Source organism: Tachypleus tridentatus, chromosome 13 (genome assembly GCF_004210375.1).
Source record: "Tachypleus tridentatus isolate NWPU-2018 chromosome 13, ASM421037v1, whole genome shotgun sequence".
NCBI lineage: Eukaryota > Metazoa > Arthropoda > Merostomata > Xiphosura > Limulidae > Tachypleus > Tachypleus tridentatus.
Window position 1 is genome coordinate 236,860,485 of NC_134837.1, and position 19,147 is coordinate 236,879,631.

Sequence of the window (19,147 nt, forward strand, 5' to 3'; positions counted from 1 at the left end):
CAACTTATATCATTGGAAAAGAAAAAAATAATTTGTAATATATTCTTAATTCTTGTAATATAAAATCTTTGTTTTAGTTCAATGGGAATACTGCTCCAAACCCTTGTTACGCAAACTCAAATTCTAACGGCCTTGGCCTTCTTCAGTGGGTAAAAGTGATTACAACAGAAAATTTATTTATGTATTTATCCCATTATCTCATTGTTTATATATTCAAATTATTAACGCTTATGAACCATCTTATTTGAATAGGTAAATAATCCTCAAAATAGAAATTCTTAACAAAATTCCCGAATATCACATGCGAGTTTAATTTGTTTTGTTAGGTTATTTTGGTGTAAATTTTAAGCTTTTCCCTAATAGTTTAATTTTTGACTAACTTATTTATTTGATTGGCAAGTTAATGATTATAGAGTTTACAGATTTTGTAATTTAGGTCTCGCCTATCTATGGCGCATACCTGTGGTAGAACTTTGGATTTTGGTGCTGGCGAGTTGAGTTCCAACTAGAGGGCCCGGCATGGCCAAGTGGTTAAGGAACTTGACTCGTAATCTGAGGGTCGTGGGTTCGAATCCCCGTCACACCAAACATGCTTGCACTTTCAGCCATGGAGAAGTTATAAAGTTACGGTCAATCCCACTATTCGTTGGTAAAAGAGTAGCCCAAGAGTTGGCGGTGGATGGTGATGACTAGCTGTCTTCCCTCTAGTCTTACACTGCTAAATTAGGGACGGCTAGCACAGATAGCTTTCGACTATCTCTGTGCGAAATTCAAAAACAAACAAACCAAACATGCTTGCACTTTCAGCCATGGGGGAGTTATAATGTGACGGTCAATCCCACTATTCGTTGGTAAAAGAGTAGCCCAAGAGTTGGCGGTGGGTGGTGATGACTAGCTGCATTCCCTCTAGTCTCACACTGCTAAATTAGGGACGGCTAGAACAGATAGCCCTCGAGTAGCTTTGTGCGAAGTTCAAAACAAACCAAACCAATCCAACTTGAGCGTTAGCGCAATATATTCTCCACACTTTAAGCTGTATGTGTGTCCGTTATGAGTGATAGTCAACTTCCAGTGTGGATGGTGGATGTTAGAATATCGCTGAATAATGACTGCCTGCCTTTCATTTAGCTGTTATTTTTAAATCAGAGATACAAGCAAACAGCTTTAGAAACTTTCTCATAAATATAAAATCCGAATGCTCATATTTCGTTTGCTTGATTGCTTGAGTTTGATAAACTACCTAAAATTTATTTTCAGGCGGCCTTTCTGATTATTTTTATTTCTAGTAAAAGCATTCTGAAATTTAATTGAGAAATAATTTCCTTTTCATTACCACCGATTGTCAAAACTATGTGTTCTGTTATTTGTGTACCGTTAGTATTTTTGTATTTCTTTGTAGGTGATGATTTTATTATTCCTGGTGTAGATGTCTGAGTGATATCACTGATCTAAGCACGTGCGACTTTCTTTAGTATTAAATGAACTTTAAGTGTGAAAATCGCGTCTATTGTATAATGTAGTGCGTCGAAAATAACATCAGTAAAACCGGATAGAAACTGTGTGTGGGAATGGCAAATCATTGAAGACGTAAAATGAACATTTGGACACTTGTTACAGGGAACGGTTTGTAATTTCTCTGTTTTCAGAGAAAATGTTTTCATAAAAGAGTAAACATGAAAAGAAAAATATTTCACAAAATATTCTAATAAACACTTGTTTATAATAACCCTGTGTGAATTGTTCCTTTCAGCCTCTGATGTTTTTTCTTTACTTTCGTTTTTATTTTCAATTTTTGTTTTGCAAGAAAAGCCGTATTAGATATTCTACTAAGTATTGATATCGTTTCACTGAATAAAAGTGAGGTGGAAAAAACCTAATACTATACGATGTTTCATATTTTTGTCCAGAACTTAGTTGTCGGCTTCACGTGATAATAACATCATATTACCATGTTAGCGCGTGCTCCACTGGAAATCGATATCATGCAGCTTTGAAGACTAAGCCTTATCGGTATGTTGGGTGCAAGTTGCATTTCTGGGAGTTTGTGATGCGAGGCGTTTTTTTCATCAAACTCTAAGCCGTTTCATGCTTCGTTGCGTTTTTCTGTGGTTTGTCCCCCGAGAAATGTAACGGGGGACAAAATAAACCAGTTTCTGGTGTATAGAATTAATCTCAAATAACCCAGTAAAATATCTATGAAACTGTAGAAGTATTTTTCCCAGGAAATAGCAAATTAAGTGCATTCATATAAAGAACCCATACGTGCTTGAAAACAGCAACCTAGAATCTACTTTAACAACAATTATCGTACTATTCGAGAGTTATAACTTAATACCATTTCGTTTTTTATTGAGAGCGGTGGTGTAGGGTTTTTAGGGTATATGGAGATGTATGGCTTTATGATGATGTATACATACGTGTATGTGTGTATGTATATGTGCATAATATTTACTGTGTTGTGCATAACAAAACATACACTTAAGGATCTTTCAGTAAATTGCGATTTGTATTGCAGAATTGGAAACATTGAGTTCCTGTGTACGAAGAATAAGAAAAACGTGCCACATTAATTAGTTCATAATATTACGTAAGTATTCTTGAAATGAACAGTATGAAGCTTTATGATTGTGGGTTGGACTAGCAGAAGGGTTAGAGCGTTTAACTATGAATCCAAAAGTCCATAGTTCGCGTCGAATTGTTGAAAATCTCTCTCATAAAGCTTGGGATGTGGGCGTGTTATGTGTGTGCGTGCGTGTTTTGTTGGGTTTTAAATCGGGCTATTTACTGAGTCCACCGAGGGGAATCGAACCTCTAATTTTAGGGCGTGTTATAAAAGCGACAATTAAATTCCATTGTTCAATTGGAACACCCTCAAAGTTGACATTGGGTGATGTCTTTCTTTCAATCTATCGCTCAGAATTAGGAACGACTAAGGTCCCTTGAGTGATTTTTTGTGCGAATATCTAGAACAAAACGTTGTATGGGTTAAAATTATTATTGTTCTTCTAAAAAGTTTAACTTTAAAACTTTTAAGTAAGTTTTAAGACTTAAGTACTTTATCTTTTAACATACGAGTAACAGTTACTGAGACTTGCAAACATTTACGTGTTATTTTAGCGACTTTTACTGTAAATTAATGAAATGCGAAAGTTTTGAGTTTCTGTTTCGTACTTTAAATTTTACATATGGTGCGACACTTTAAGAACTATGAAACTGTTTAGTATTTTTGTTTCGTAAAATCTGGGTAATCCATCAACTTGTCAAGTGACGACATTTGATTCAAGCGTTACACTTTCTATACTTCACTGTTTTAGTACACACATGGTGATTATTTTCTCCTGAACAAATTATGTTTCATTTATGACCAGACTATAGCAGAAGAAATTACGTGGAAGTAAATTGAATCTAGGCTTTCAATATCTAATCGTTTATATGTTTTCTGGGTATTTGATCGCAGGTATGAGTATTTCGGTCACTAAAAACACTACAACAAATTCTTTAAACATTCCAAGTATGAAATAGAAATAAAATTGGAACACGGGAAATTACTTGGCAAATAAATTTATATTTAATAGAAATCACGCTGCAAGACAAATAAGAGTATAAGTTACTCCCACATGTAATTTACTCTTAATTGTAAACTGCTTTTGAGGTTTAATATTTTGTATTTTCAATTTAACGACACTTACTTTGACACTTGTTATCACTGGCCACGACAGAGACCCTACAACTTTCACTAATTTAGAAATGCTGAAGAGAGAAAGCTCAAACACACAGGATACCCTTCGTGTACATGTTTACTCTTATAATCCTTGAGCCAGACCCCTAAAAATTTACCCATTAGTACCACTAAAAGTTTTCAATTTTCTATGACAGCCATTTGGAGATGGTAAAGTTATACGAAAAATTTGTACTTAAACTGAGGCACCCTTAGGCAAAACTGTATGACTAAGTTCAGTAAACTGTCTAAACGGGCAGGGTGTACTAAAGTTACTTCCATACTTTGTGTTATTTTGACATATGTGTCTTACATTCAGGTATCTGTCCTCTCCATAACAACAAAACTAATTAAAATCCATTAATCTATAAACATGCATTTTGCCATATTTTTATGACTGCTTGTTAATAAAACCACATAAATTCTTACAAAGCTGTTTTTGCAAGTTTGCTTTGTTTAGGGTTTTCTTGTATTATATGGATTTTACGTGTAGAACTACAAACACTAAACCAATGTGTCTTTTATTTGCATCTGATTCACAACTCATAATTTGTACGTCCTTTTCAGTAGAAAAACCTCTAGTGATACGTTTTTAGACCATTAAGCTGAAATATTTCTGATCTTTCTGTACTTGCTATACAATACAATAAATCGAAGTGTCTTAGTCTTATCAGGTTTAATGTAGCATTAAGCATTATTTCTATTTCTTTAGGGATAAGACAAAAATAATACCTTTTTATCTAGATCAGAACAAACATCACAGTAATATTGAAATATCAATAATGTTTGCTTTTATATATGTTCACTCATATATAAGCCTTTTATAATTACACTTCATAAAGACTTATGGATATTACGAACATTTGTTAGATGGTTCTATGAATATTGAGTATATGAATGCCAAATAATTTTTCAGCAATACAATTTAATGTTATAGAAATTATTTTGATGCATGCAGGACTTAATCTTCGTTAACATGAAAGCTAAAGGACGTATGTGTCAATCATATTCCTATGTTAAAGTTCTACCTGCTGTGATCATCATTTTATGTAGCACAAATTGCCTCTACATCACTTTACATAGTAGACAAACTACAATATTTTCTATGGTATGAAGCGTTCGGCAGAGTATGTTTTTCTACTGTATTTGCAATGACAGGAATCGGTGTGTGGTTTCGCATTTCACCAGATTTGAGCAATGTTCTTCAAGATTCCATGTCTTTTGAAGTAGTAAAAATAGAGGTGAATTGGTGCAGTGAATGATGCACAATGGAACGGTTTTGGCTCGTTTTCAAGGACCTGGTCCATCACCACCACCATTATCACTGTGATATGCCATGCTCACTACTTGTACTCCTTTTCCTACCGCTATTAATTTTCACAGGTAAGCTATGCCACTCTTTTAATCTAATCTACCTAAAACAGAAAAAAGATCAGGTATAGTGACAGGTTGTAAAAGAAGCAAAAAAATCTCTATAATATGAATACGAGTTTGTATTTTGCCGTGTTTGGTGCTAAAACACACACCTTTTGACTGATTTGTATACAGCTATCCAAACGTGTCAAAAGTCATTTTATCAACATTTTTCATTATAACCATACTACCGTGTGATTATAAAGGACACTTACTTCTGCACTTACTTGACGTTTAATGTCCTATTACGTTATTAATATGTTTACATTGTGATTTTTATTACTGTGCACAAAACTACACAAATGGCTTCTGTGCTCTGCCCACCAGGGGTATCGAAACTCGGTTCCTAGCAGTATAAACCCACAGACATTTCACTGTGCCACTGGAGAGGGGGGCATCCTTTATATTACTATGTAAATAGGGAAATACAACTTTCACTCCTTGTTTATTACAATATTTTTATTTTATTCACATTTCTTTGAAAAGTGTCACCTCTGTATTACAGATATTTATAATCTACATATAAAAAATTCAACTATTTAAGTAATGTTTTGTCCAAACAGTCTTCAGTTCATAGAGGCTGAAAGTTTCTCTGCTCGCAGGGTTATTATACATTTTCCCTCTAATTTGGCACAGGGAACAAAGCTACATAGGTACCACTTTGCCTCTAAAAGTTGCACCGACCAACATAGAACCGAGCTATTTCATGACCTATCAAATCGGATATCGAGAATCAATTTAATCCTACAGCGAGCTCGAGATTTAGTCTATGCGATCCGCTACGTAGCCATGGCTGTTGATGTAATGGACTCGTGACTAAAGATCATATCGAAATGAGCATTTTCTTATTAAATGTAAAAACACATTTTCCATGGAACAAAGGAAAGTATAATTTACGATATTGTTACCTCTTTTCCATTTTGTGCTAAAACCCCGCATAAATCTCATAATAAATTAAAAGAATCACCTCTGAAGTTCTCAAAAAGAAAGTGTGTCCTAAGTATATTTGGTTTATTCGAGTTTTTCTCTCTTGTCATTTGGGTATTTGTATACCCGGGAGGATCAGGTGTGCGCTGACCTTTTCCTCCTTCCTTTACTTGTTACAATTGTTTATGTATGAATAAATATTACATGAGGGCCTGAGCAACCCGTACTTACTCAGGTCACTATGAGGGCAATATCCGTGTACCATTCACCAATATATTTGGTGCAAATATATTATTTCTCTCTGAAGTTCCATAATAAGTCGCACTTTTACTAGAAGGAACTTACTAAGAAACATTTACATATATTATCCTTTAATGTTGATAAGTGAGTTGCTGACTAATGTGATGTCTAGTTTGTAGGTGGCCTTTTCATTATTATTATTATTTATTCGATTCTCTTATAAACGGTTTGTTTGTTTTGAATTTCGCGCAAAACTACACAAAGGTATCTGCGCTAACCGTCCCTAATTTATCAGTGTGCCACTAGAGGGAAAGCAGCTAGTCATCACCACCCACCGCTACTCTTTTACTAACGAATAGTGGGATTGAGCGTAACTTTATAACGTCTCCACGGCTGAAAAGGCGAGCATGTTTGATGTGACGGACACTCGAATCCGCGACCGTAAGATTACGAGTCAAATGCCTTAACCACCTGGCCATGCAGGGCCATTATGTACTGATCCATGAAAGACATCTATAGTAAAACTGAAGGAAAACAAAGATTAATGGTGAACAAAGTATTACACGATCTTTTAACGCTGGAAAGAGCTCATGAAAAGTTGAATGATCGTTATAATGATAAAGAGCCACTTCTTAAGTTTGATCGAGTAAAGAGTAGAAGAGGTTATATATAATTTAAACGAAAAAAAAACACTTGAAACTATGAACAATGAAATTTCATTCGTGAATAATTTAGTGCAGCTATATTTAAAATAAAATTTTTAGCTAATATCAAACAAGAATCGTGAAAGAGATAAATTCCCAGGTACAAAAAATACTTATCTTATTCGAAACTATTTTGATAAATTGGATTGTTTTTTGAGTTATAACGAATTAATTATATCATTTTAATTTACAGTGACAATACAGTGAACTTTTATGGTATTAAATCTGCCTTAATATGTGGCAGTTAAAATCTTATTAATTGACGTTAAATACCTTAATTAATGTGTATATACACGTCTAGTAACCTAATAAAGATACGAATATCACGGAACAGAAATGGAGTACAAAAATCATTTGATACTTTTTATTTCTTTAAATATTAAGGACTTAAAATTTCACACAGTTTGCAACATTGTACAGATATTCTAGTACGTCACGCTACTTACTTTACATCAAAGACTCAGCAGGTTCTAATCGAGAGTGAAGCTTAGAAACGTAATATTAATATATTTCACACCACCGGGTGAGTGAAACATTATTTAAGTTATATATATATACATAACATTGTGATGAAGTGCAGTTTATGTTTTGTGGGGGTACCTGCGTAGAATTACACTTACGAGTAATCTGCTCGATTAATTACGACAGAACACTTTAAAAAATTATAAATGAATCTGGCTACACTATTAATTAAACATTAACATTTAACGAAAGAAACTAAAAATTATAAACATATAGAAAGAACAATATATGACAATGAGTATATCATATCAAAACAATTATAAATACACAAACCTAAAGTCATGTGACAACCAGGGTCCATATAACGTCACAGAATGAATATTAATTACATTTTGTAGCTAATACCGTTGAAAGCTGATTATTTTTGGAATGTGTCAAGATCGGGGATTTAAAATTTATAAGGTGGGAATATTTCTTATACTTAATGATATTGGAAAACAAAGTGTATGGATGGACATGAAGGACCAAGAACATTTAGAAAGAGTCTTTAACTTATCTCAACTCAAGCGTGGCAAGCAAAGTATGTCATACTAGTAAGAATCTACGAGAAAAACAAAACGGAAAACAAGGTCAGTTGCAAAAGCCATACGCGTGCCCCAAGCAGTATTTTATAATACAATAAAAAATTACCGTCTGGAAAAGCGACATAAGTAACGTATATAGAAGTTGCGTCCACGACTTGTCATACTCATTAAACCATCACGTACCTCCAGCAGCTGTAAAATGAAACCGCTATTCATACTATTCTATTTGAAGGCATAACAGTCAAGTTGCCTGCGATAGCACTACTGAAACGGACACTGGGTACTATCGTTCTTATATATTAGATGGACTATGGAAAGCCTACAGGGAGAAAGTGTTTGTTTTGAGCATGACAGTCTTACGACGAAGTCTTTTGTATTTGGAAGTTCGCTGCAGCCATCAAATGGAACATGACCATAAGTGGCGACATAGTTCGGTACAGCATTATGAGGCTGCAAAATTGTTTTAATATGACCTACGTAACCTCTCTGTTTCCTTTTTATTTTGCATGAAACAATTATACATTGCTTATTCAGAAGTCCAGAATCAAAAAATTTTGTAATACATATATGTCCAAACTTCAAATTTCTTTCTGTATCTTTTAATTCATAGACATAAAGCACAGCTATAAATTATTCATTCCAACTAAGCGGATTCTTAGATACTTTCTAGTCATAAATTGTTGAACCGAATTTATTCTTTGCCTTTCAGGTACAAAAACTAATTGCCAATTATTTCCAGTATGTATAAGCAAGTATCTGGTAAATTAAATTTCTAACTAGACTCTGAAAAATTACAAACCACAAACGACGTATGGTATCCGGATCAAAAACAAAACACTTCACTCTGCTACTGATACATGACTAGTTATAAAGTGTTGTATACAACTGAAACAGATAACTATTAGAACCAGTGTATGCTCCATCCATCATCAGTGGAGGCTACAGTTTCTTTAGTACTTATCAACCTATACAAAGTGCATTAATTCTGTGTCTCACACAATACTGGTTTTCTTTGAGAAACATATTTCTGTTTCTCTGTAACTTTGTACTCTCACTGAATCAGTTATTTTTTAACTTTAGATGTTTTTCGTGACTTGTCTTTCACATTTGAATGTATAGCTTGGTTTAATTAAAAATATGAATCTTATTTCTTAATCTTTCGAAGATACCGTTCGTTTGTGTCTTTCAGTACCACTTTCACAGCTCTTCCACTGCCAAATTTACTTTTAAAAACATATGTGTATTATAATATATCATTACTTATCAGAAGCTCGAGACATTCAAACCCATCTTTTTACAAAATTCCAAACATTACATGTGGCATTACTGTAGAGGGCAAGACGTGTATATGTATATATATATATATATATATTTGCGTTATATAGTTCCTTCTAAATTATTGCTATAATATGTATGTGTATTTATAATATTGATTTATAGGAGATATGCATGTGTCCGTGTCCATAGTAGTGATGAAAATAGATATATGAGTACCACACATTTGGCGGTGGGTGGTGATCACTAGCTTCCTTCTTTGTAGTATCCCATTACTAAATTAGAAACGGCCAGCGTAGATAACTCTCGTTTATGCCCAAGATGAACGAAAGAGCGCTGACACTGTTGTTTTAGATGGAAGTTTGACCACACATGAACATCATTGTAAGATTATAGTTATTAAGCAGAGAAAGCTCATTCAACAAATTCATCATTGTAAGATTATAGTTATTAAGCAGAGAAAGCTTATTCAACAAATTCAACAGGAAAAAATACGACCTTAGTGCTAGTAGGTCGAATTTAACCAAAGTCCCAATGATAGTTCATCTATCTATCTCTGGAAGAAATTCAGTTATAGTTGTAATTTCATTTTTATAATACATATTAGCTAGTTTCACTGCTTGCACTTGACACTGATACCTTTTCTCATGCTTCTTGATTAGATTGTATGAATAAACTCACTGTTTTGTTTCCGGTCTTTCGAGGATGAACTGTAACACAGGTCTAGGATGTTTTCATTGTCTTGAAATATTTACATGTTCTACAGTTATTATTGTACTTTGAAACTGTATTGATAACAATTTTTCTCTATCACATACGGATATTTCATAAAACATCATATCTCAATACATAAAAGAAAAATCACAACACTTAATTTTGAGACTAAAAGACGTATTTTTCACACACAAAATCAGGACGAATAAAGATACATATTCATTCTTCAGTTTGTTTGTATTTTCGTTAACAAGCATAATAAAAATGATCATTGTGATAAACAATATAATAATTTGATATTAAGTAAGTCTTTTTTTACTTCCCGATTTGTTAAAAAACTCCTTACGTGATATAAAAATATGAATATTATTTTTGAAATCTGCTTAGCTGAATTAAGGAAGAAATATGTCATTAAAACCAAATCCATGTTTGTGAAGCTTAAATTCGCAGGCTTGTGTAATTACTATAGGTTTGGGTTTAGGAACTATCATGCAAACTGTTTGGTCCTCAATCTCTATTACTGTGACATCAAATGTTTTATTTTTAGCATCTTTAACTTTGCAACTAAGCCGAAGAATCACTTCAGTTAGAATGATTTAACAACACTAACAGTATTTGTTAGAATGTTTCAGTTTATGTCATACTATTTTCATTACGAAGTTTGTTTTGCATTATTAGCTTAGAATATGGATTCGGGACTAACGTAAATCTTTTAAACTGGTAAAACCTCTTGAGATATAAATTTTTGTTGTCTTTCAAAATGAAGATGGCCTAAGAAGTTCGAAACGTTGTTCTGTACTTTATTTTAATTAAAGTTCTAATACCCATATCAGCCGTCTTTAGAATACATCTTTCAAAATTTGTAGTGTTTATTGGAGGGATTTACACATTTTTATAAAATTTAAGAAAAATCGACCTTTACACTCCAGGTAAGGAGTATTTGAGATAATAACATTAAAAACTTTTAATCTTTAAGAATACAAACATTAATTAATAAGCTATAAATATTATTGGGCTAATTTTATTATGTATGTAGTTTTCTTTCACTAGAAGTTGAGGTTAACTTTAGCCCTACCAGAAATTAATTGCGTCTTGGAACTGGGTAGAATTTAATAGAAGTTGATATGACATACTTGTGTTGTGGCGTTTGTCTTCCTATTTAAATTATGTGATATAATGTTTTATTTTTATTATATTTACTTTTTACTTGTATCTTTCGGTGTTTTAATATGTAATAAATCATTAGTAACGCTTTGCACTTTTGACAAGTTTTTATCTTTAAAATGTATCGATTTTATAATTGAGTCTGCACGTTGCATGAACCATAGTTTTCAAAAGCATTTAGTAACACTAAAAACAAATTTTGCTAGAAAAAGAAGGACAATAATTAATCATTTTATAATTTAGGCGAATAATAAAGTACACAAGTGATTATTATTCCAAATATTTTTTACGTACCTAATTGACTATAACTTTGACTTGTCAATGTACTGTGTAAGGAAGGACCTTCAAGCTAACCTGTTATTAAAAGTGTATTGGTCAAGCTGTCAGGTTGAAACATTTGACTGTGTTACAAAGTTTCATATAGAAATACGTAAAATGGTCAGCGTATGAAACAATATTGAGTTTAGTATAGTTTCGTTAATGTCATTAGTCAAGTCATTTGAATAGACTGTGAAGAAGCGTCCTCTATATCCAAATGAAATTAACTTATTGATGTCCCCCGCTGTAACAGCGGTAAGTCTACGGAATTGCAACACTAAAATCAGGTGTTCGATTTCTCTCGATGGGCACAGCAGATAACTTGATGAGGGACTAGTAATCCGAGGGTCGCGGGTTCGAATCCCTGTCACACTAAATATGCTCGCCCTATCAGCCATGGGGGTGTTATAATGTGACGGTCAATCTCACTATTCGTTGGTAAAAGAGTAACCCAAGAGTTGGCGGTGGGTGGTTATGACTAGCTGCCTTCCCTCTAATCTTACACTGCTAAATTAGGGACGGTTAGCACAGATAGCCCTCGTGTTTGCGCGAAATTAGAAAAACAAAATCTTATCGATATATTTTGTATCAAAGTTTCCAGAGAATCTTAAAAAAAAGGTAAATTTTTGGTTCCATCGTCAAACAAATTGAAGTATATTAAATTTGTAGAATCCAAAATGTTGCTTCAAATATTGGCTTATATTTATCGATTCGTTTTTACCTAATTTAAATTTCTATGTTTAACGAGCTGTACAACAGACTCTTATACTAGTGATACCAAAACAATTTTAGAATTCGTGGTTCGAAATTTACAGTGGATAGAACGCAGATAGTGCATTGCGAAGCTTTCTGTTAAAGGAAAAACAAATAAACAAAAAAACAATTATATGGGGTTCAGTTTCAGGTTTCTCTATAGGTTTCACATAAGAGAAAAGTTAAAAGGTTATATGGTGCCTTGTAAAGTTCAAATAATACATATAGGTTAAAACTAAAGCAATGCGGGACCTAAATGTGCGACTGTATTTAACGGACAGATGCTCAAACCAGTTAGGTTATTACATCGTCGAATGTTTTACTCATAATTATTTAATTTTATTGGTTATTAAGGATAGTAGGACTACTAAAATCTTCTAGTCTGCTCATAAAACTCAATATCCGATTTATGTAAGTTTTAGACTAAAAGTACCAATGTTAAGAGCCCTAAATAAAGCTGAAAAGTTCAGTTAAATTTCTTACTCTGTAACCAAGACAATACAAACTAAGACGTGTATTAATAAAGACACGATTAATCATGTTTTTTAAGAAAAGCGCGAGTTCCTATTCTTACTAAAACCTCCGTTTTATTTATTATTAGAACATAAACCCGATTCAACTTAAATACATGTATTCAACTATCAACTTATGCTTTGTTTATCACTTGACCTGAAATGAAGTATAGCCATGTTTTTATTCAGAGCTAATGGGATGCTATTTTTGCACTTTCATTTGTAATTTACTTCCATCAATAAGCTTGTGAAACTATATTTAATGCACACGTAGGCGGATGCTACAGGCAAGTTTCCTAGCGGTTGTTTTTATCTTGTTTTCCAGTACAAACTCCTATTGGGTTAACTCTATAAGTAGATGTGGATAATAAAGAAACTTGATCAATAGGTGGAGACCCTAAGACTCATGAAGAATTGGGTGGGTATTGAACCTCAATGTGAGGCGTCGGTATTTTATGCTAATAAAAATTATTGATACAATTCTACTCATAAACCTTAACATAGTAGAAACATTATTTACTTAGTTAAGTAAATATATTATAACTGACAATTATTTTTATATTAATATTGTTTTATGTTTTTGAGTATATATAGACACGTTTAAATTTACAATGTTCCCATTTTACATCCTATGTCAACAAAATTATAAACATATTAGAAACATCAGTATGTTTTTAGTATTAGCGTTTTTGTTGTTTAGCAGGATGTGTTCTTTATTTACAACTTAAATCAGCATTAAAACCTAAAGCTAACACATCAAAGACCCAGCATGACCAGGTGGTTAAGGTGCTCGACTTGTAATCCGAGAGTTACGGCTTCGAATCCCCGTCACACCAAACATGCTTGTTTGTTTTGAATTACGTGCAAAGCTACACGAGGGCTATCTGCGCTCGCCGTCCCTAAGTTAGCAGTGAAGACTAGAGGGAAAACAGCTAGTCATCACCACCCACCGCCAACTCTTGGGCTACTCTTTTACCAAAGAATAGTGGGATTGACTATAACATTATAACGCCCCCAGAGTCTATTTCAAAGTCTTCCAATAAAAATAAACAAATTTTTATTTACTTCACCAGTCTGAATATGCTTTTAATGTCGAAATATAGTGCCATCACGTTTACCGTTAAAGATATAATCGCTGCTTGTGCTGTGTTAAATGTACACTTTTAAACAACTGAGAGATTATGTCATTGACTGAACAGAGTAATATTTAAACGATTGAATTTAAAACGTTTTGAGTTCAGTAGAGATTTATGTTATATATTAATACAACTTCTTAATCTGTGAAATTCAAGAAACGTAAGTTAACTTTGATATTAACATTAACGCATAAGTAACTGCTTTTGGAAACCGAAGTCGTCTTTTTAAGTGTTGTTTTAAGCAAGTCTTTGCCATATGTCTAAGCAACAATTATAATAACAGTGTTTGTTTGTTGTGAATCATAATACTACGTAATGGGCTACCTGTGCACTGCCCACCACAGATATCTTATTGTGTAGCTTTGTTCGTAATTACAAATATACACACATTCTACAGCCTGACGTGGCCAGGTGATTAAGGTGTTCGATTCGTAATTTGAGGGAAGCGGGGTCGAATCCCCGTTCCATCAAACATGTTTGCCTTTTTAGTCTAGATTTAAGCTTGAGTCTATCTATTACATGTTTTCAGAGCATAAGCAGTTTCACCAGTTCTACGGGTACTGCACAACCAGGTATATCATGTTTTATGTTGTATTATTGTAAAATGACTATGTATAAAAAATAAAAAACACCCCCCTCCAGTGGCACAGCGGTATATCTACGGACTTATACTGCTAGAAACTGGGTTTCGATACCCGTTGTGGTTAGAGCAAAGATATCCCTTTGTGTAGCTTTGTGCTTAACAAAAAACAAAAATATATTTTATTTAAATAAATTCATAATACTGTTGGAACTTTTTGTGATGGTTTAAGGAATAAAATTCAACGAGTATGGTTATTACCACAAAGTGTATCATATTCACAAAAACTCAGCAGATAGCCCAATGTGGCTTTACTATAAGAAAAAAAACATATACACCCATCAGTATGGAACAAAACCAGACAAATAAAAAATATTCTTAAAGATTTGTGTTTTAATTCAGTTTTCTCTGCTGTGATGAAAATAAACAAGGCTCATAATATAAATCGCATTGAAAAACATTTAGGATAACAGTGTTCTTTAAAATCCAATGTACTGGTCTGAAAGAAACCATGAAACAAATCAACTGTCAGTCCCCATAGGAACACTTATACTGAAATAACCAAGTCTTAAAATACTGAATAAATCTGTATTTATGAGAAGAACCACAAAACCAGAAAGCATTAATGCTGAAAGCTTTCGACCTCCTATTGATAACTCGGAAAGCCACCAGCTCAGTGTCATAGGTAGTGAATAACAGCTGTCTAGAACAGTCTTTACCAACCAGAAGAAAGGAGGTTACAGATCACAGAAACTGCAAATTTAAACCTGTAAAGAAACAGCATGAAGGTAACAGGAATGGGAAAGAAGGCTTAATTTTGTGGTGTTTAAATGAAACCAGATCTCTCTTATTATTCTTGTTATAATGTTTGTTTTTTGTGAAATTCTACAAAAAACTACCCACTGCCAAATTGTAGGGTTTCGCTTGTAATACGAATAGTGGAATTTGATTTCTATTCTTACATTTTATGCATTTTGATGCACAAGGCTGCGAATAACAAAGACTTGAATCACAGTTTAAGTACGCTAATCATTAGACTACGCCTGATCTGGAATACAATGTCTGAGCCTATATTTAGTATATTTTTTACAATTAATAGGCTGGTCGTGTTCCGTTAAAGTACTTAGCACGTCTACTTGTCTTATTTTAGTAAGTCTATAAGAACACTTCACACAACAAATTCCCCCCTCCCAGTGATACAGCGGTAAGTCTTTGGACTTATAACGTTAAGAACTAGATTTCTATATCAGTGATGGTATAGCACAAATAACACATTGTGTGACTTTGTGCTTAACTATAAATAAAAACGTCATAATAAGCCTTGTTTCTTAGGGATGATGGTGACCATTTCGAAGTAAATCAAGAAGTAAACTCAGTTTTACCTTGAATAGAAGATTGAGAGGTTAATTTAATGTGGTTTAACGTGACAGGATTACTTTGTGAAGCGGAAACACACGTATCATTCTGCGGTAAGACGTTCGCGTTATCTCTGATATCGTGAAAGAGGGGATGCTTCGAAAGTAGTCATCTTTGGAAATGTATGCTATTGTTCTTTCATATCTTATAATATAATGTCAAGTTTGGTGAAGTGTAGAACACAGAACTGTTATCATCTCTCTAAAATTGAACAATTTCTTTCTCGGTATTTTAATTTGAGAAAAGAAAATAATTGGTCATTTAACAGGATTGAAGAAGCTGTTAAACCTATCCACTGACGTCGCGATGCTGTAAAAACAGTGTTAAGTTTGACAGTAAAAAATCTAATCACTGAAAAAAAATCGGTTTATGCGTAGGTTAAAATTTATTTATAAAGCATATCGTAGTCTAAAAATTATTCAAAAAGCATGATTGTTAATATTAACTAACATACCTAATTAAATACAAATAGACATAAAAATAAACTTGAACATTTTAAATTCTAAAATAATGTAAAAGATCAGAAACACCGGAGGTACTTCCCCTCCTGTCCAGTTCTTAATATTTAGAACAAAAATGCACCAAAGAAAAATTTACGTATTCGTTTATTTACTTTTATAAACATTTGAAAAAGGAAGAAAGTTTAGTAAACTTGTATAGATTCTGATATAATTTTGGATTTCAAATATTCATTGCCATAAGCAGTAAAGGTCAAAATTCACAATCAAGAGCTCTTGAAACTTCCTTTCAAAATAACAGTATAATTTAAACTTTAAAAAATATATACATATATGAAGCAAATGCACATTGTTTATAACTGCATTAAAAGAAATTGAACTAAATGACAATAACTTTCTATATTTAAAGCAATTTAGTTAATTTTGTGTCCGGAGAAGGATGAAACACACAAAAGTTCTATGAGCATTTTGCCTCTGTTTTCGAAAATGCTTTACCAAATGTTCTGTTATCTACAGTTTTATACAGAGACATATCGTTTTATACAGACAGCTGAGAATGTCATTCTGATTGGTTAATGATCCTATGTCAAAGTGTTAATTGTTCTATAAAGTCCAGGCAAAAGAGGTGTGATTTGGTAGCTTTCGAAACATGTTCGGTAATTTAGGCTTGGTGTAAATTTCAGCAAAATAGCTACAAAACTATGACAAAAATATATAATTACTTTGAATAATGTTTTTAAGAGCTTAAACCTGGTTACGTGGCATATCTTTAAACCAATTTTAACAAGTGAAATTTTTATACAAAGATAAAAAATAGTTAGGAAAACTTACTATCGATAGTGTTCTACTAATAAAGCGAACTTAATAAGGCTTACAATGTAATGAAAAAAATAACACTGGCCCCAACACTGAAGACTAACCAAATTTTATGTGAAATGTTTTTATTTGCTAATAAAGTCGCGTATGGCCGCAGGTGCACGCCAGGTGGCGCCACAAGTGTCGTTAGCATCTAAATAATCGTTTCAGCGAATTTTTGACGATCAGTTCAATATACTTGTACACAGATCATGAATTAAAAGCTGCAAAATACATATTTATCTAATGTTGAATATTTTTCAAAATTAATACACAATGACATTACATCTCATAAACAAATCACCAGCTTTGAAGTAACTTATATAGCTGTAAGTAAATCACTCTAAAATAACAGTTCTAATATTATCATATCAATTTGTAGTATGTGTTATGGTTCAGTTTAATACATTTATATATTTAATAGTGTATGAACATTTGTTTCGAGGCACTACGTGTTTTTGTCTCTCAGTTGTAGTTTTATTCTTTTACCACGCAATAAACTTCCTTCTCATTTACTTTATTTCTAAGTATTTCATTAATAACAGGTTAAGTCTTAACAGTGGATTTCAAATTGTTGAATTTAGCTAATTATGACACCTTGTTTCTTAGAGACAGTTATCGATACAGTTTTAATTTTAGACACGACAATTAACGAAAGAGATCGATCAGAATATCCTTATTTCGATTTTCAAAAGCTGCTGCTATTTAAATTTTGGCAGCAAACTAAACTGGTATTAATATTATGTCTGTTACGCAAGCCACAACGCTGTTTTATTGGTAAGTCAATCCGTGAAAAATTTTGTATGTTGAACTTTTATTTGTAATCGAACAAGTTTGAATATCAGATTAACTGAAAAGGAATAAATAAAGAAAATGCAAGCAGATGAATGCTATCATTTGTGAAGGAAATACTGGCTGAACAACATATTTGCTTATGATAAGTATCATTACTTTGCAACATATGTCGAAAACACCCACATTATCTTTCTAGGTTGTGTTTCTGTCATTCGTGGACGCTGAAAACAACACTGCATTGAAACAGTAGTGTTTTTAGGTCGAAGTTATAAATAGAAAGTTAGAAAAAGAACGTTTGGCTCTTAACTTGTATTCACATTTAATTTTTACTAAATATGAAATCACGCAGTCTTTGCATTTCGTCTTCGCTTTAGTATAATTAGTTTATTTGAATTATTGTAATGAGAAAAACAACGTTTGTTTAATACTTAACAAGAATAGCTTAAAAATCTATAAAGAAAGTTGTTATTGATTTCAAATATTGATCTGTCAACAGGCTGAGTATCTGTTATTTTTTATCTTGAATTTGCCTTTTCACCCATCTATAACAGAATACGAATCCGCTAGAAAAGATAAATGTTTTTCAGCGTATTTGGAGTTTTCTATAAACAGAGTTTCGAGGCAACATTTTATTATGATGCGGTTAAAATAAATTCATTTATAAACATATGTGTTTAGTCGCTTTATTTTGACCCTCAGTGGCTCAGCGGTATGTCTGCGGACTTACAACGCTAAACAACGAGTTTCGATATCCGTGGTGGGCAGAGCACAGGTAGCCCATTAAGTAGCTTTGTGCTTAATTCAAAAAACAACAAACAACGCTTTATTTTGGCATGGCCCCTCCAGTGACTTGGAGGTATGTCTGCGGACTTACAACACTAAAACTCGGGTTTTGATACTCTTGATGGACGCGGTACAGATAGCTCACTGTGTAGTTGTTGTGCTTATTTAGAAAAAAATGCATGGATTTTGATTTCGTGTTGTTCACACGTGCACACCACTGTGTAGTTTAATGGTTTTAATTGTTTAAATACAAATCATAGTATTCTGTACTTCATCAAAGCAACTTTAATTCCGATGAAATGATTATTTATGGGCAAGTATCTTTGAATATTTTAAAACA